The 19,218-nt window shown below is 38.4% G+C and overlaps 1 protein-coding gene across 2 annotated transcripts in view; it reads right to left on the bottom strand.

The window, feature by feature from the left end:
- Pparg (peroxisome proliferator activated receptor gamma) overlaps positions 1-18,944 on the bottom strand; it is a 140,331-nt gene extending 121,387 nt beyond the window's left edge. For both annotated transcript variants that reach the window (XM_048787132.1, XM_048787131.1), the window contains exon 1: positions 18,838-18,944. The gene's annotated coding sequence lies outside the window, so the exon portion shown is untranslated. The remainder of the gene's footprint in view (positions 1-18,837) is intronic.
- Between the last annotated feature and the right edge of the window lie 274 nt (positions 18,945-19,218).

The following is a 19,218-nucleotide window of genomic DNA, read 5'->3' as shown; positions in this document are numbered from 1 at the left end:
GGGGGGGGGGCCCGCTGTGGGTGTAGCTCAGTGATACAGCACTTGTCTAGCATGCACAAGGCCCTGGGTTCAAACCCCAGCACAGAGAAATGATTTTTTTCTACACTACTCAAGAAACTGTCTCCTCCCTTACTTAGCTCCCCAGAAATCAGATTCTCCTGATTCTCACCCCATCTTATGACTACTTTTGAGTCCTGGTACTTCTGAGATTTTCTGTTGCATGGGCTCTTTCTTCTCTTCTGTCTCTTCTTGCCCTCAGCACACTCCCTTTGATTTTTTTCACATGCCATTTTCTCCAAAAGGGGGAAGGTGGAAGGAGGCAAACATTTCCAAATGACTAATTTTTATCCCAAACTAAACACAGCCAGAGCTCCACGTATAGGGGCTCTGCATCCTCAGATTCAATCAACTATGGATTGCAAATGTTTTTAAAAATTCCATCTGTACTTAACAGGTGTATAGATTACAATACAGTGTAACCACTATTTTCACAGCATTTACATTGTATTAGGTAATTTACATCATCAAGAGATGATTAAAAGTATACAGGAAGCCAGCATAGTGGCACATGCCTCTAATCCCAGCCCCTCAGGAGGCTGAGGCAGGAGGATCATCAGTTTGAGGACAATCTTAGAAACTAAGAGGTACCCTGTCTTACAATAAAAAATAAAAAGGACTGAGGTTGTATCTCAGTGGTAGAGCACCCCTGAGTTCAACTCCTAGTATCAAACAAAGAAGCAAACAAAAAAATCCACACATACAGGAAGGATGTGGGTAGGTGACATGCCAAGTGTTGAGATATTTTATATAAGGGACTTGAGCATCTGGGGATTTGGGTACCCTAGTTGTGTTGTCCTGGGATCAACCTCTGTGGATTCCAAGGTACAACTATATCTGGGTCTGCCACTGCCCTATTCCTACTCTGCTACAGCTGAGAGATTCCATCAGAGAACAGAACCCAACATGGGCCAATCACATCATTCCCCAGATTTTTACAATAGTCACACAAAATTTACTGTTCAGTTGACTTCCATATCCTCAGATAATGAATTAAGTCTGTTTGCATTAAGAGGAATTCGGGGGCAGGGGACACACAGAAACAGGGACAGAGAAACGGGGGAGTGTTTCTTAATAGTGGTTGGTTTTAAGTGATGGTAGATTTGCTGAATATAATTAATGATTTGGTATCTAATTTACCTTGTCACAAGCAACAAGAACAGGGACTGTTCTTTCAAGTGACTTATGACTTAGAAGATACAAACCTGATTTGCAGTGAACCAGAACAACTGGAGTTTAAATCTAATCCAGGTTACACCTGAATATGGTTACGTTTGTGTTGATCTAATTGTTCCTGTGGAATGGTCGTGGGGGGTGTGTGCAGACATCTCATGCTCTGGAAAGTCAAATGCTGGAAAATTAGGCTCTTGTGCAAGACAGGGTGGCTGCGTTTAGACTGTTTGGGTTCAAGACAGTTCAGGCCTTGTTTAATCACCTGGCAGGTTATTTTGCCTCTCTCTACCTATTTCTTCCTCTCACCTTGACAGCATATACCTTATATGGTTGTTGGAAGAATAAAATGAGGTAATGTGTGTTGTGGTCTTCAAATCCAACACAGAACTAATAAGTGCTCCATAACTATTAACTACTGCTATCAAGAGCTAGTTGACATCTTTGGTGCTTGAGTTAATTAAGAAACAGATTTTTTTAGAAAGATGGTTAAAAGACAATTTGGCTTAGGATTTTATCTGTGGGATAGACTAAAGGAAAAGTGGGGGGCGGGGTAACAATGAATGGAAAGAAAGCGATCTCCATACATGAAAAATCATATGGTTCCATTTATAAATCAATTGTAAACTAAATTATCCTAATGAGTTATTTTACTCCCAAACGTCATGGGTGCTATTGAGGATTAGGACGTAGAACGAGACTATAGAAGTAAAATATTAAAGTGACAATTATTTGCGGAGCATCTGTTATTTGTTAGCAGGGTTGTGGACGAGGGGGGGCAACAGGATGAACAAAACAGACAAATATTCTAGCTCTTGTGCAACTGCCCATATGAAGACACAATAAAAACATTATATGCTGAAGGAGCATCTGCTGTATGTGCTGTTTGGAAAAAATGGAGTAGAAACAAAGGTTGTTAAAGACGATCAGGAGGTCCCTCGACAATCGACCGTGCTTTTACAAGGTTTTTTCAGGCAAGGCCTCTTGACCTAGGTCTGCCCATTGAAGGATTAGTCATTTAATACTTTAAAAAAAAATCAATGAAAACTCATTTATGAGTGATGCCCAATTGTATTTTGTCTCACAAAGAACAACATAAACATGCTGTTTGTGTAAAATTCAGAATAAAAAATCTTTGTATGTATCATTTGATTAGCAGATTTTTTAAAAAAATGTCTTTTCTGTGTTAAAGGCTGAACCAAAGACACAGGCACTAGGAAACAGGAAAAGGGAAAGAGTCATGGGGTGGGAATAGGGGGAACAGAATGAGAAAAAGATGGAAGAAAAAAAAAGAATACAGGAAGCACTGGGAATGGAAAAGGTGGGAGGGGAAAGAAGGAAGTAGAACCAGCTCTAGTGCAAGAACAGAGAGGGAAGTGGACGGAGAGAAGGAGGAGGGAAGGAAAGGAAAGAGAAAAAGATAGAGAGGCCCAGAAACCAGCATCACCAGGGGAATAACTTTTGCATGTTGAAGCTCAGCCATTCGCTTTGGATATAAGCACTGGAATTGGTCTTTACTGACATTTTAAATATTGTGTGTGGAAAGGAAGAAGGCACGGACTCTACTTGGCCCAAAAGTCTTCCCATTGCTCACCCCACAAAAATGCCATATTAAAGAAACTCTCTTTGCTTTTCTTTAAATTCATGCTCTGCCAACCTCTGTTCCTATGCTCATGCTATTTTTCTACTGGGAATGTCCCGTCAATCACCTCATGTCACCAAACAATATTCAATAAATATTTATTGAGTACCTATTATATATCAGGCACTGTTCTAGGCGCATGTCAAAATGGTACACGTATTTTAAAGATTGGTATTTGTAGTTTTAATAATACACAATGAAATGAGCTATTTTTAACCCCACATTAGCCTTTGAGTGAATATTTTCTTCTAACAACTAACATTTTTCTTCTGATACCATGAGCCCTACAGTAATCCTTATGAAAAGAATGTCCCTTATTTGAGCTAAAAACGTTCCGGAATTTTCCCCCAAATAAGAGTGAGGATTATCATTCCTACAAAAGGATGAGGGCTCCATCTAGGAAGTTCAAGTACTGCAAAAACTAGCTGACAGTCACAATCCAACATTTGTAGTGACTAAGTCAAATGGGTTGAATAATATAAGTTATTTTGACTCTCATCCATTATCAAAAATGGCAACCCAGAGACATCCCCCAAAGGGGAGACATGCTGGTTCTTGTTCAATCGTGACGTTACATCACAGGAGCAACAACAAAATGATTTAAAGGTCAGCAGCTTGGCTGTAATTTATGTAACTTGCTTCTGCAGAAATTTGCATTACTTGTGAAAAACATCACGTGAAAGAGGAACTTACTATAAATATAAAGGCTGGAAATAAATGAATGGCTGAGAAGGCTCTGGAGAATAACTTCTTTAAAAAGAACTGGGGAACTGGTGGCTGGGGGGGTGTAGCTCGGTGGTAGAGCACATGCTTAGCATGCAGGAGGCCCTGGGTTCTATCCCCAGCGCTTGCAAGATCAAAAAGTGTAACTAACTCTAAGATGCATGTATAAACCTAATTTGCGAATACCTTGACATAAATGCAATAACAAGTACCGATGAAAATGACCAGACACTTAGTATATATTAATATTTCAAGATAGCAAATTACAAAGGAAATGTACTCTACTAAGTTAGCATTATAGAATAAGGAATTAGTGTACCTTGGGGTAGGATGTGACCTTATAAATCACCTACCTTCATTTCTCCCACCAAGGCAAGACTTCCTAGCAGATGGTCACTTGGACTTGTGAATGAAAAGGTCTAATGACAAAGTATTTTCTTTCTCAAGAGGTGGCCTGTCCCACTACTGGATGGCTGTGGTGACTTGAATTCTTTCCTTATCCTGAGTCCCGCTGATACTTTTCAGCTCTTCTTTGACAATGAAGGACGATGCAGTGGCTGTCTGTCTTCCTGACTGCTCTAGTCTCCATGTCCAGCAAAGGAAGTGGCACAGAGTGACCACAAACAAACAAAAACTGCCCTCCAGAACTTAGCCACAAGGTCATTCAGTTCATCATTTAGCATGGTGGTCCTCTAAGTCTGGGGGTAAGGAAGATTTTTCTTTTCCCTGCTCTACTGTGGATACCCTTATAAAATGCAAAACCATGCTCTTGAATGTCGTGACAACATGAATATTTTAAAATGCTTATCCTCGAATTGTTCTTAACTTGTGCCAGGCTTGTAGTCAACAACGCGTGGAGCAGCATCGAACCACAGACTACACCTTGAGTGTCACTCTACTATAGAGCATGGCCTCCATCTCCCCTTCCTCCTTATTCCTACAGGCCCCTCTAACATATTAGGTCCAGATTTTGCAACAGTTTTCTGACTGTCCTCCCTGCATTCAACTGCTAACTTAATCTTCTGATTAAATCATCTCACTCCTCTTCTTAAGACCTGGAATCTCCTGACTTCTTATAAGATAAATCTCATACTCCTTTCACCTACATTCCAGACCTTTTATCATCAGACCAAAAAATCTCTATTTTCAACCATTTTTTCTTACTTCTGATAACCCTGAACTAGCCACCTCAAATTGCTTGATTTCTGAAAAGCTTCTCCAATGTTGTGCTTATTCACTAGTCACTATTCCAGGTTTGGGGATTTCTTTTTTTTCCCTTTACTTTCTTCTTCTTTTTTTGTCCCCCACCCCAAGCACTGGGGATTGAATAAGTGCTACATCCCTGGCCCCTCTCTCTGTAATCGACACCCAATCACTGTATGCACTGGCTGTCCGTCTTCCTGACTGCTGTAGTCTCCGTGTCCAGCAAATGAAGTGGCACACAGTGACCACGAACAATTTCAATACATATGGGTAAGGATCCAAGCAGGGTAACTGGTTAGTTAGGATATTCTTAAAGCAGTGCAACCAGGGGTAGGGGATGTAGCTTGGTGGCAAAGTGCTTGTCTAGCATGCACAAGGCCCTGGGGTTTGATCCCCAGCACAAAAAAAAAAAAAAAGTTGTGCAGTAACCTCCTCTATGTGGTTCCAAAACATCTTCATCACCTCCAGAGGAAATCCTGCATCCATTAAGCAGTCGCTCCCCTTCCTTTTCCCCATCCCTGGCAACCACTAATCTGCTGACTGTTTCTCTACAGAATGACCAACTCTGGATAATCCATACAAATATGCAAATGGAGCTGGGGTGGTGGCTCACTGGTAGAGCGCTCACCTAGCATGTGTGAGGCACTGGGTTCGATCCTCAGCACCACATGAAAATAAATAAAATAAAGGCATTGTGTCCATCTACAACTAAAAAAATATTTTAAAAAATATGCAAATGGAATCGTACTTGGATGCCCTGATTTCTTTCTCTGCACATTAAAAAAAATTTTTTTTTCTTTCTCAAGGCTACCTTGTTGATCTTGAACTCTCAAAGTCTAGTTCAGTTCTTCCCGGCTTCTCCACAAGGCTTTTTCTGGCCCTCCCTCCCATCCTCCCCTCCACCCATATCTGAATCCTTCTCTGATTTTTTCCAGCATTCATTTCCGGCCTTACTTATTTCAAACAAGATCATATACTGCTGTGAATTGTGGGTTAACTAATTCGACTGAGTCCTTTCGGATGGATGCAGATTACAGGGTCCTGGCTAAGGAGCTCTGGTGTCTTTCCATGAGCACAGACAGCACCTACCTGAACAGGTGTGCCATCTGTTGTATTGGGTACTGCAAGGGGGAGTAATGAATTAAGAAAGCCAAAGTCTGGATAATCAAGAGAAAGCCTCAGACCTCTGCTTCATCCTTCCTTCAACCTCCTTCTCTCTAAAGACAAGAGTCTCCTTCTGTCTGCCGGGGCACTTCTTTGCCCTTATAGCTGAACAGGTGTGGGAGCAGACAAGAAATGCTGGGTTGCCCAAGGGCTGAGAGGGTGGCAGTTCCCTGCACTGATCTTTAACAAACAGACTCCTACCTTCGTCCTACATCCACAGATGAAGCTCTGTCAGAAAGAGTGGGTGACCAGAGATGTCACAAGTCGCTGTAAAGTAAGCCTCCTCCATTTGTTGCTTTTCTATGTCAATCAGTTTGCCTGGTATTTTGATGGGAAGTTGTTCCTAAATACAGTTCTTCCTGGTAAAGGAGATGAATGCTAAATAATTACGGTGATAGTACTTGTGATTCATATGTGAAGTAGCTGAGCAATTAAATTGTTTTATAAAGTATAAATAAGCGAATAGGTCAAAACTTGATAGGGTTTTATCTAACAGGACAAAATGTATGAAAGGGAACGGGTTTATTTTATGTATGAATAATATGTCTGAATAACCTGTTGTATTTTGCATCATTATAAAACTTTTTTTTCCAGGTGTAGCACTACCAGAATTTTTGTAACAGTTGCCTTTGGAAGCCTCCAAACAGGAATGTGAAACAGTGCTCTGGCCCTTAGGCCATTAAAAAACCTGTTCTTCTGACCAGGACAACTAAGGATCCAACAAGAGAAGGCCGAAGTCTATAATTAACTTTCTTTTTTCTTTTTGTATCCCATTTTGCCTGCTTTAGAATAATGAAATGGAAATTTATTTTGGCATGAATTTCAAATCACTACGTACCATAAAATGTTATATAAAATGGAAATTAACATTTTAATGAGCAATGCAGGGAATTCCCCCAAAATGTAGGAAACAGTAGCACTGAGAATTGCACATGATACTGAAAAAGCACATATTCCTCAAAATAAAGTCAATAGAATAATATAAATAATATGGAAATAATATGCACCAGGCCGTGAATTAAGAAAGGTATGCAGTGCATGTTCCTAAGAAGAATGAGGAAAACTATAATATGCATTCCTGTTCTCTAGGAATTAACAATTTTTCGTGGAATCCAGAACTTATATTTAAAAATTAAAAGCTGTGGTGGCAAATCAGCAAATATAATGTGTAACATGGAATATGGGGTGCATTGATTACATTTCAGCAAAGATTTGTCTTGTAATGTTTTGCTTAATCTAAGATTAAAACTAATTTGTGTCTTCTGAAATCAAAAGCTGGTAGCCAAGGTAAATATTTCCTATATATGTATATCAAAGGAAATCAACCTGACAATTAAATGTTAATGTTCATAATAAAAAACAAATTCATTGTATGTGTGTCTGTATTTGTTAGGATCAAAGACTGTTCTATCAGGCACAGGCAAACAGGTGGTGTGAATTGTGTGAATGTAAAGACACAACCACACCAACACACATGTTCAGTCAGTCATTTTCTCAACTTTTATTGAGCTGTGGTTATTTGTCAGGCCAGTGCTAGGTGCTAGTTCATTTAGTCAGCATGTTGGAATCTCTGGTCTTAAAAACTCCAGTGTGACCATTTATAAGGTTAGGTTTTCAGAAGGGCTGATTTTGACTTCCACATAAGGATACATAATGCTAAGAGGTCAATCAAAAATGTGGAGTTTGTGGAATTAAATTAGCAAAAATTTGAAAGCTTTGGTTAAATCTGCATTGAGGTGTGCTCAACATCCCATGACACTGTATATGTGATAGAAACAATCTTGTGTAACTTCCTATAAATTCCTCCAAAATTTATTTTCCTTATCTTTGCCCCCATTTCAGATTCAGAATTTATTTCTAAGTAGTCAATAGGATATTTTCTGTCAATTTTAACACAAAACTGAAATGGTTATTAGACAACGTGTGAGTATAGAAACCGGAAGTGGCTACAATAATTTGATCAAAGGGTGATTATTTAAAACAGGATATGGGTCTCCTTGTACTCACATACATATTATATTCTAAATATGTAAAAGTCCTTCGGAGGCTTTTAAAGCTCACAATTCATTTTTATCTTAGAGTGCGTGGGTAGAACAGATTCAATGTGATGATACCTCAAAGAGCAAATCTTTACCTCAAATAGCCAACTTCATTTCCCAAGAAAAAAATAACTGTTTTATTTTAATGGGATATTCTCAGTGAACTTTGTTTTATATTTTTGTTCAGTATAAATAATTTTTTGGTAAATAAAGTTCTAAACCAAATCCACTTGGATAGTTAATCATTTCAGTAAGTTCACCGTGAGAACACCGTAACACAAAGATCCCTTGCGCAAAAGTGTACAATCACCTTGTCATCTGGATTTCTTAGAACAGTAATACCATTGGGCGTGGTGGGGCATGCCTGCAATCCCAGCAACCTGGGAGGCTGAGGCAGGAGGATGGCAAGTTCCAGGCTGGTCTGGGGAATCTAGCTAGCTGCTGTAAATAAAATAAATAAAATAAAAAGGGATGGAGATATATAGCTCAGTATGTAGTGCATAGTGTACTAGGTCTGTAATCCCAGCTACTCAGGAGGCTGAGGCAGGAGGGCAATTTAGTGAGACCTTGTCTCAAAATAAAAAAGTCAAAAGGGCTGGGTGTGTGGCTCAGTGGCAGAGCTGGAGCAGGTGTGGTTATTAGCAAGTGCAAGGCTCAGCACCCAAATAACAACAGCAAAACAAAACAGCTTTGCTTTCAGTGGGTTTACTCTTTGAGGTATCAGCACACTGAGTCAGTTCTACCCATGAACTCTAAGAATGAACTGTGTGAGCTGCAGTTTGCCTTGGCCTGTAGGAAGGATGAAATCACAGTCACAGGAGGGCAGAGAGAAGAGAGAAGAAACAGTCAGTGTGATGGATATAGTGTTTCTTAACAGCTTTTTAAAACTTTAAGGTAAAGGTTATGCTAAGTCAGAAGGCTGATACAAATTTCACAAAAGAAGTCCCCAAAGGATAATCTGAAACCTGGGTCAAAGGCAAAAGCACTTAATTTTCTCCTTTGGGATTTCCAGAACAATGCACTGAAAAAAAAATGAAGAAAGAATTAATTCAAGGGCTCTTACTGTCCTCTTTGTGTGCGGATATGTGTAAATATATGCAACTTTTACAACGCTCAGATAGATGTTAGGAAACCTTCATTCACTTCCTACCATTAACTCACAGGCTAATTTTCAAAATTATTATCACACATTACATCGAGGGTTCATAATGGTCATTGGTTATAGAAGTTTACCTTGACCTGCTTCTCCATCAGCTGCTATTTGTGATTACAAGTTCAACACTGCCAGGAGCTGGGAAACCAAATAACTCTATCATGAGGTCATTCAGTTACCAAAAAAAAAAAAAAAAAAGAATTTAATAGATTCACCTTTTTCTTGGAAAAAAATTTAAAAGAGGAGGACTTTAAAAAAAATAACTCTGAGTTGGGTACAGTGGTACACACCTATCATTCCAGTGACTCAGGAGGCTAAGACTGGAGGATTGCAAGTTTGGGGCCAGCCTCACCAACTTAGCAAAACTCGGTCTCAAAATCAAAAATATAAATAAAAACAGAAAATAAAGGCCTTGGGAAGTCATTCGGTGGTAAAACACCCCCATGTTCAATACCTGGCACCAGAAAAATAAATAAATAAATAAATAGAAAGTAACTCTAGCAGCTATTTTAAAAAAAAAACAACTCTCATTTGCCAGCATATTCTAAAGATCAAAAGGATTGCAGGCCCTGAGAAATCAGCAAAATTGAACCTTATATATGGCTGCAAACATTAAAAGGCTGTTAATGGAGTGATGGATTTTTAAATTTTGTTTTTCCCCCCTTTACAAATAGTCAGGCAAAGAGTACAGGGAAGTCGAATGTGCAAACCAAAATTTAAGTATAAAATAAAAATTTGGATATAACAGAAAAAATTCATTTAGGTTTCTTTATGCTGACTTCAGTGGCTTTAAGGGAGTGAAAGAGGTAGAAGATTTTCAGTGTGTAATATATTCTTTGCTTTGATCTTTACTGGTTAGGGTCACTGATACACTAAGAAGAAAGAAAAGCTATACATATAAGGTTTTATTAGAGAAGTAATTTTTATACTACTGGATAAACTTTGTAAAAGAGAGAAAAAATACATATGAAGTCTTCCACGTCCCACTTCTTTAATATAACTATTATGACTTTTGTATAGTCCCTTCCAGATTTTTCATGTACATGTTATACAATCAATAGTGCACACACATTTTTTACTTGTGTGTGTGTGTGTGTGTGTTTGCTGGAGATCAAACCCAGGTCCTCATGCATTCTAGGCAAGTACTCTATAACACTGAGCTACATCCCCAGCCCTTTTCTATTTTTTTTAAATTTAATATTTTTTCAGAGGTGCTAGTGGTCTTCTAAATCGTTGTGGTAACTGTATATTCCATGTAGTCACTGTGCCATAATTTACTTAACCATTCCCCTAATATTAAATATTTAAGTTACTTCCAAATACAGGTTCTTGTAACAATGCTTTTTATGAAAGTCTTTATACATATGGTTTTTCCTATACCCTCCAGCCCTTTGGGAAAAAAGTCCTAGAAGCTGGGATATAACATCAGAATTTGCAATATATTGCCCAATTGCTTTCTAAGGGGACTGAACTAAATCACAGTGACATCAGAGATAAGTTGAGTCCAAATTTCTTCAGTCCCTGAATCATAAATGTGTGTGTGTGTGTGTGTGTGTGTGTTGCCAGAGTTGAAGCCCAAAGTCCATGTATACCAAGCATGGACTGCACTCCTGAGTTAAACTCCCTGGATCACTCCCTGGATCAGAAAAAAAATCATCAGCAATCACTGGGAAAGGTGTATTATTAAGCTGGAATTCAAGATTACACATTTGTATCTTAAAATCTGTTTAACGTGAACCAGTTCTCTAGGATTTGATCATCCCCCACAGTCTTAGAAAAATCCAGTCTTTGATTTGGAGACTCAGGATTCCTAGTGACCATTCTAAAACAAAAAAGAACCAGCCCCACCCTAAGAAGTGAGCCAGCCAGACTGTCTTGACATGAGCTTATTGACGGCAATGCTAAGATTTTTTTTTTCTACTGATAAAAGGACAAGTCAATGGGGTAATTTTACAGGATGGTTGCAAGGGATTCTATGAATGGGGAGAAATATGGCAAATAATTTAACTCTAGGCAAGGGTAAAACCTACTAAATATAATCCAGACTGAGGGCATGGACAAATGCTCTGCACACTATCAGATGGGATGCTGGAATCTTCTTGGACCAGGGTCCCTGAACAGTATATTATACGAGAATATCTAAAACACAGATATCTTCAGAGGTTCTGATTCAGCAGGACTGGGGTGGGGCTCAATAATTTGCATTTCTAACAAAAATTTCCCAAATGATGCTGATGCTGATGGTTCCAGGACCACACTTTGAGAATTACTGTCTTAGACAATTACTAATTTTGGCGGGGAGGGGTGGTTCCTGGGGATTAAACCCAGGGCCTCTCAAATGCTGCACAACATGCTCTAGGACTGAGCTATGTTGCCAGACTTTTTTATTTGGAGACAGGGTCTCACTCAATTGCCCAGGCTGCCTTCAAAGTGATCCTCCTCCTCCCTCAGCCTCCCAGGTAGCTGGGATTACAGGCATGCACTACCTCACCTGGCTATTTCTTAATTCTTATAAAAACATTTATACTGAGTGTCTCTTAAGCACTGTGCTGCATGTTGCAGAGAGAGATATGAAACCTTGTTGGCACCTACCTTCAAAAGAATGATATCTATATTTCTGCTGACACTGAACTACTCTAGTCCTAAAAACCAACAAATTTGAGCCTTGTTGAACACAAAGTTTAAAAATATATTATACTGCCTTTAAATAAAGCCAGGATGTTTCTAACTAGTTCCAAATGCTTTAGGAAAACATGTAGTAATTCTACATTGCCAAATGCCTGCCTGGGTATTTTATTCACTCTTCTGGATTAAACCAACACATGCAAATGATTTTTTTTTTTGAAGTTTCTACTTCACTTATATTTACATCATTCATATGTTTGTTTTCTTTTATAAACCTTATTCACTATATAAAAAGAGCAAAGAATTTATATTGGGCACTTTTCCATATGTAGTTCAAAACTTACATACATAGGTTAATTCTCAACTGCCAGAAAAGAACAATATTTAGGAAGGTACTGGGATACTGTTTTAGATTTATGGACGAGCAAGGTCATGTAGAAAATCAATGACAAGTAAGCAATGTGCTTAGTCATGAGGCATGAGGGTGGCCCATACTTAACAGTGAAACACCAACAATTAGCTGATTCATAGAGTTAATGAACTTGAGACAGTTACTAAGCTTTTCTTTCTTTTTTCTTTTTTCTTTTTTTTGGTACTTGAGATTGAACCCAGTGATGCTTTTATCCCTGTTCCTTTTATTTTTTTATTCTGAGACAGGGTCTCACTAAATTGCTGAGGCTGGCCTCAAACTCACAATCCTCTTGCCTCAGCCTCCTGAGTGGCTGGGTTGATAGGCGTGTACCACCACACCCAGCTGAACTTTTATTTCTAACAGAGACCCACTGCCTTGAAATAACTATTTTCAGCCAAAAGAATAAAGTATGTAAGAAATTTTATGATCTGTGGGTATGCCAAAGACTGAAACATTATTTTTTAATTATTTATTTTTTATAACTTTATTTGATTGATTTTGTTTTTAATGTGCTGCTGAGGATTAAATCCAGTGCCTCACATGTGCTAGGCAAGTGCTCTACCACTGAGCCACAACCCCAGCCCTTAAATATTATTTTTACTTCTTTGGTCCTTTTTTTAATTTTTTTTATGAAGTGATTAAAAAGCCCCTCTCATTTCAATCTCTTAGGAAGCGACTTTCAAAACTGGCAGAACATGGAGAAAACAAAGGAGACGTACTATTTGACTACTTGATTACATTAACCAACCTCGGTCTTCTACCTCCTAACTTTTGTAATGTAGCCTAGGAAAATTGATATTTTATAACTGCTTGTTTTCTTTGGGGCCATAATGTTTGAAGAAGATTTGCAACTTGTTTTGATTTTTAAGAGAAAAAATGATGGGTGCATATATCTTTTCCTATCATTGCTATCCCACACGGTTATTTTCGTTTTTTATTGCACAGGGGCTGGCTCATGGGGGAAACTGGGACAAGCATTACCTTAATTTTATTTATTTATTTTCTCTCCTGATCCCCTCTGTTCGACTCCAGATATGTTCTCTACTTCTTCCAGGCCTTGTTTTCAGGTAGCAAGGAAATAACCAACTCGCTCAAGTTCTTCCTGATAGCGATGTTACGAATTTGCCCGACTAGGAACAATAGCTTTTTAACAGTGGACTCCAGCCCTGAGAGCGATAAAGACATTTAAGGAGTTCTTTCCAGAACTTCACCATTGCACTCAATCGGTCTGACAGTTATGTTTCCCCATGGCCCTCACCATAAAGGAAGATTTATTGCTTAAACATACAGGGTGAAATTGTGTAACCTCTTTCCATTCCCTTTCTGGATTCTTTCCTGAAGGAAATTTGAGAGCCACAGAGAACAATGATAAGTGGCACCTTTAGAATATACAGTGATTCTAGAATCCTATAGTGTCATCCTGGAACAGGGTAAATTCTCTGAAACCAAACTTCTGTTCCAGGACACCGTAACCACACATCCTGTTGATGGTGGGAGTTGAGCACACAGGGATCTGTCACACTCCTACTCAGGGTATTTCCCTATTGCTGTCCCTCCCTCCTATCTACCTTCTCCTTATCTGTGGCAGACTGTGAAGGACTTCTCGCCCTAGGTTGATGCTAATCTGAACTCTTCCCAGAGGTCATATAATTTGTCTCAATATGTCTTACCTCTATAATATTCAGATGAGTCCACAAATTAAGGCATTTTTTTAAAAAAAGTGAAACAGTTAAACTTTGGCAATGAATTTATTTTCTAAGAACAATCAAGTGGGGGCTTGGGAGTGGTAGAGCCCTTGCCCAACATGCATAAGGCTCTGAGTTCAATTCCCCAAAACCTCAAAACCAACCAGCCAACCAACCGACCAATGAAGTGAGGGTTGGGGTTTTTTGCTTGGTAGTAAAGTGTATGCTTAGCATGTTTTGAGCCCCTGGGTTCAATCCCCAGCACCAAAATAAACAAACCCATACATAAATAATAAACATATGAAATGATTTTTTTAAAAAAAATAACAAAGCATAATAAAAATAAACAGATACTGGATTAAATTGAAATAAACCATTCTATGATCAAGTTTAAATCCTGACCGGGAGGTTTTAAAATCTTACTTTAATTGGTTCAAGTTGAACGGATTGACAATGTCATTTCTTTTCCATTCTATCTGAGAAAATGCAGCTGCGAAAAGAAATTCATTGCATGCTGTCCCAATTTCAATTGAGAATGGCCTGTTCACTAGAATACCTAAAGGTGCAATAATGACTCCAAAAAAGCACAAATTATGCTTGCTATTAAGAGAGTAGACGCTAATGAAGTCCTTGATCCCCACCCCCAAAGGGAAACCCACATGAATGAACTTGCTTTTGAGGTGACAGGGACACTCACCCCACCTACTAGCTTGAGCGACTCTTTGCCTTCCATTTCCCTGTCCTTTTAGTTAGGTGCTTGCTTGGGACTGAGCAGAGGGGTAGACCAGGTGCACTGCATAGTTCCGGCTCAGCAAAGGTGGGAGGGATCCTCCCAGGCACCACACGTGAGTCCTGAGTTGCTGTCACTCCAGGCTACTCTCAGCTCACCAGAGTGCCGCTGGGGATCGGGCCCCTTGTTTGCAACACTCAGTCCAAGTCCCTTCCTTTCTCACACAGGAGACACTTCAGGATGATATGTATTATTTCATTCTGAAGGAGAATTTAAAACGTACTCCTTGGATAGTACACGATTAATCATATACTTGTCCAATTGCTCCCTGTTAATAAATAGGTGAGTTATTAGGAGGCATATTAACTTTTCATGCTACTAGAATACTACTTGTTGGTTACTGCCTGTTGAAAGGGACCTCATTTTAAAACACAAGCACAAGTCACTGCTTAGTCTTTTAGGCTCCATAGTAAACTGTCTTCTGGGCAGACGGATAACCGGCCTCACTGTAAAAACACATTTGCTCCCCGATAACATGTATGACAAATTCTCAGATTGCACCAGAGAGACCTAAGAACAGAGGGCTGAGGATGTAGCTCAGTGGCAGAGTGCTTGCCTAGCATGCATGAGGCCCTGGGTTCCATCCCCAGCACTGGGAAAAAAAAAAAATGTAAGGAACAGAAAATTTAGGGCTGAGGCTGCGGCTCAGTGGTGGAGCGCTTGCCTAGTATGTGTGAGGCACTGGGTTTGATTCTCAGCACTGCATATAAATAAACAAACAAACAAATAAATAAGGGCCCAATCACAATTAAAAAAATAATAGAGATTTATGAAATAAAAGCACAATCCATGCCTTCTAGATGCATTAAAAGTAAATATTAATCTACTTGTGTACACAGGACTCACAAAGACGGAGGATTAGACTTGATTTTTGTCTGAAGTCATCAGGGAATAGGAAATATAATTTTAAAATGAATAATGAAATATTCTAAGAAACATTTTATGAATTCACAAGCATTATCTTCAAACTAATAATCTCAACATTAGTACTGGGGTGTACTAAAAGAGTACAAGAGTTAGCTATGACACAGCTACTCAGGAAGGTCAATTACTCATTTAAGATACACAGGTTTGCTGATAAAAGTCTTAAAATCATACCTCCCAGAACAAGGAATAATAACTGAAATATTTTTCCCACTTCGAAAATGAGGAACTTGAGCTAGAAAGGGTAAGTGACTGGCCCCAGCTATAAAAAATTGAAACAGTTAAACAATGTAAACATTCATACTCTAAACTGAATACAGTATTAAATTGCTGATGTACATTTATGGTCAGAGAAATACTAAGAACACATAAACCCGTTTCTTAAAGTAATAACTGTAGCATACACTATCAGTGGTGTCTTAACATCTATCATAAAAATGTCCCCCAAATATGGCCTACCGTGGGCAAATAGATTTCCAAGAATCTAATGAAGTATGTTAGGTGAATAAAAATCAAAATTCACCGTTTTTATTAAATAATAGCTTTAAAACATGTACTGAAACAGACTTTATTACTGTACATATATATGGAACTACATGACCAATATTAGTCTGCAACATGTACACTCAGAAATGAGAAATTATATCCCATCTATGTATGATATATCAAAGTGCATAAATGCATTCTACTGTTATGTACAACTAATTAAAACAAATTAAAAAAAAACATGTACTGTGTAACTCCCTTGGATCTACTTCTGTATTCAGAGAAAATACAAATAGTAAATAAGAAACCTCAGGAAGATTTCAAATGATCTTCAAATTTAAATTTTGACGTTGTCTGCGAAGAAACTAACTGCAGTATGACGTTCTAGGGCTTTCTATGCTGGCAAGATGGATATTGACAGATCTCACTGTTTTGTGGTGGCGTCAAATAGGATCAGTCTCAAAGGACTTTTTGTAAACAACCTAAAATCGCTGCCCTTTATGTTGCTTTTAGGTGTAAAGGAAGAGAATTAAGGAATAGATAATGAAGGAATCTACTCCTCCAAAAAGGCAAAGCAAGTTGGAAATTCAGTTTAATAGTTTGTGGGGACAGCGCACACTTGTGCTCACAGACCGGTTGACTTAAATCCAGTTTTCTCGACTAGTGAATTTTTAAAATCCTTTACAACTAATATTTACTTAGTGAAATCCTATAAAAGTGAAAACTTCTTGCAGTACATTTGCCACACCTTATCACGCCCGTGATATTTCCAAGTTCAAATGACAATGAAATCAGCAGAAATACACCTACAAATTAGAATGACCAACATTTTCTGTTGTGTGCACTGTTCATAGACAGAGCCTATGAAAGAAGCAAAAATTTGGGCCAGGATACAGAAAGCACTTGGAAAATATTATTTAAACATATTTTTCATATTTGTCAAAAGTCTTCTGTTATTAATAACCACGTCATAATTTGAAAACTAAATGAAATGTATTATTAACACTTGGATATGTTTCCACAGAGATGCCTTTTCACAGACAGCTTCAACAGATAACCATCTTGATCAAGGTTAGTGACAAACATTCTTATTTTCACAGAATTACACAAGAGAAAATAAGTATCTGTTGATATTTATATAGTTTACTGATTAAAAATAATCAAGTTGCATGATCAGTAAGCCATTTCTACCTGATATTCCTAAAATCACACTTTGTGTCCTATATGAATTTTAAAAGTCGTAAGGATTTTTAAATATTGTAATTTAAAAAAAATGTCACCTAGGACTTTTTGGAAAGTAATTCTGAAACACAAAGAAATGAATGCTAAAGGAAATGAGTTCCTTTGAAGAAAATATTGCATTTAATTGTTAAAAGTAGTAATCGCAAAAATATTTCCAAAGTACCCTCAAGTTCAATAAAAAATATGATGCTAGTGGCCATTTTAGTTTTAATTTTTTTTAAAGAAGAAATTACACTCTCTTAAATGTCAAAGAATGACCAAACAACAGTACAAAAGTCTTCGGCCTGGAATTCTCCAAAACTTTATACTTCACTGATGCCATGGTTGTATAGCAGTTAATTATAAGAGCTAGAAACAAACTTTTACATATGAAAAAAAGTTTCTGATTAAAAAATAAAAGCATCAGGGGCTGGGGTTGTGGCTCAGTGGTGGAGCGCTTGCCTCACCGCATATAAATAAGTGAATAAAATAAAGGTCCATCAACACTAAAAAAAATTTAAGAAAATAAAAATAAAAAATAAAAGCATCAATAGTGGTTTTCCTCTCTTTCCAATGACTTGCAGAAGATTGAGAAGGCCACTAGTTGGTTCTAAGACCTTTTCATTGAAGATACAATCATCAGCAAATTAAATATCAAATATCACATAATTTAAATAAAGGAGAAAAATTATGTGAAGTTTAAAGAAGGATAAAAATGGATGGTTTGGCAACACACTTCACTCTTGGGCTAATGCGACATTAGTTTTGTATATTAAGATGAATACTATGGTTCAATATTTAGCTCCAGAGAGAGTCTGACTGAAAATATACTACACAAAAATTAAAGTCGCAGCAGAATCTTTTGAAATACCACTCCAAACACTAATTGTTAGCATCTATGAGTGTTTCTGCCCAACTTTGATAAGAGTGTTTCTCTGAGAAACCGCAGTTAATGACTGTCAGTCCCCACACCAGAAAGATTTTCTGAAGCATCTATCCCCATCACTTATGTTTTCAGTCAGTGATCAGTCACTTAGCTATAGACAGGAAGACTGCAGCAGAACACCTGAGATTAGCTGAAGACCTGCCCAGGTTCAAGAATAAGTTACTCACTGCTTTTCTTAATAACTCTTAATAACAATTGTTTCATGAATGATTTTAGAAAAAAGTTGACAGTCCACTAATGTACTTCAAAATCAAGAATTTTTTTCCCCAGCAACAGCTATCATAGAACTCAGTTCACCACTTTGTCTGATTTTCAAATGAGAATAAACACAGATTAATTTTACATTTTGTCCCTAATCGAAAAGAAGAAAAACTTTGGTTTCTTCATGCCCCAACTATTCTCTTTTCCACCTAAAATAACTGACTCTACTTTTTCCCCTACCATTAGCCTCAGACCCAAGTGGATCCGATTCTTGCTGTAAAGGAAGCACATTGCAAGAAAATAATGATATAATACAGAAGGTGATAGTAATTTTGCCACTTTTGGACATCTCACCAACACATTCCAACCAAAGGCAATTAAAGGGAGCCGACTCACCTACGTAATGGGGAGTTAGCAAGAAGACTTTAGAAATGCAGCCTTCTGATCACCAGCAGAGGTAAAGGCCCCTTCTTTACCTACCAACTGCCCTTATATAAAAGCAGCAGTTTGGTTACTCCCAGTTTCTGCCTCCTTACCTTAGGCTCCGCCCCAAATACCGAAGTATTAAGTACCAGGACAGCACACCCACCTCCACCCCCAGCATCGAGGGACGGCAGATCTGTTGGCCGATTCCACCCCTATGTACCCTCAGCCAGACTACAAAGCGACGCAGTTTACGCCTGGCACGTGTGGCAGCCACATCACAGCGATTTGACCTTTCCAAACACCTGGGGGTGCGGGTGGGACAGGGGACCCGCAGTCGGCCTCCCCTCCAAC

The sequence above is a fragment of the Marmota marmota genome, unplaced genomic scaffold (genome assembly GCF_001458135.2).
Source record: "Marmota marmota marmota unplaced genomic scaffold, marMar, whole genome shotgun sequence".
NCBI classification, from domain to species: domain Eukaryota; kingdom Metazoa; phylum Chordata; class Mammalia; order Rodentia; family Sciuridae; genus Marmota; species Marmota marmota.
This window is presented reverse-complemented; position numbering and strand designations above follow the sequence as displayed.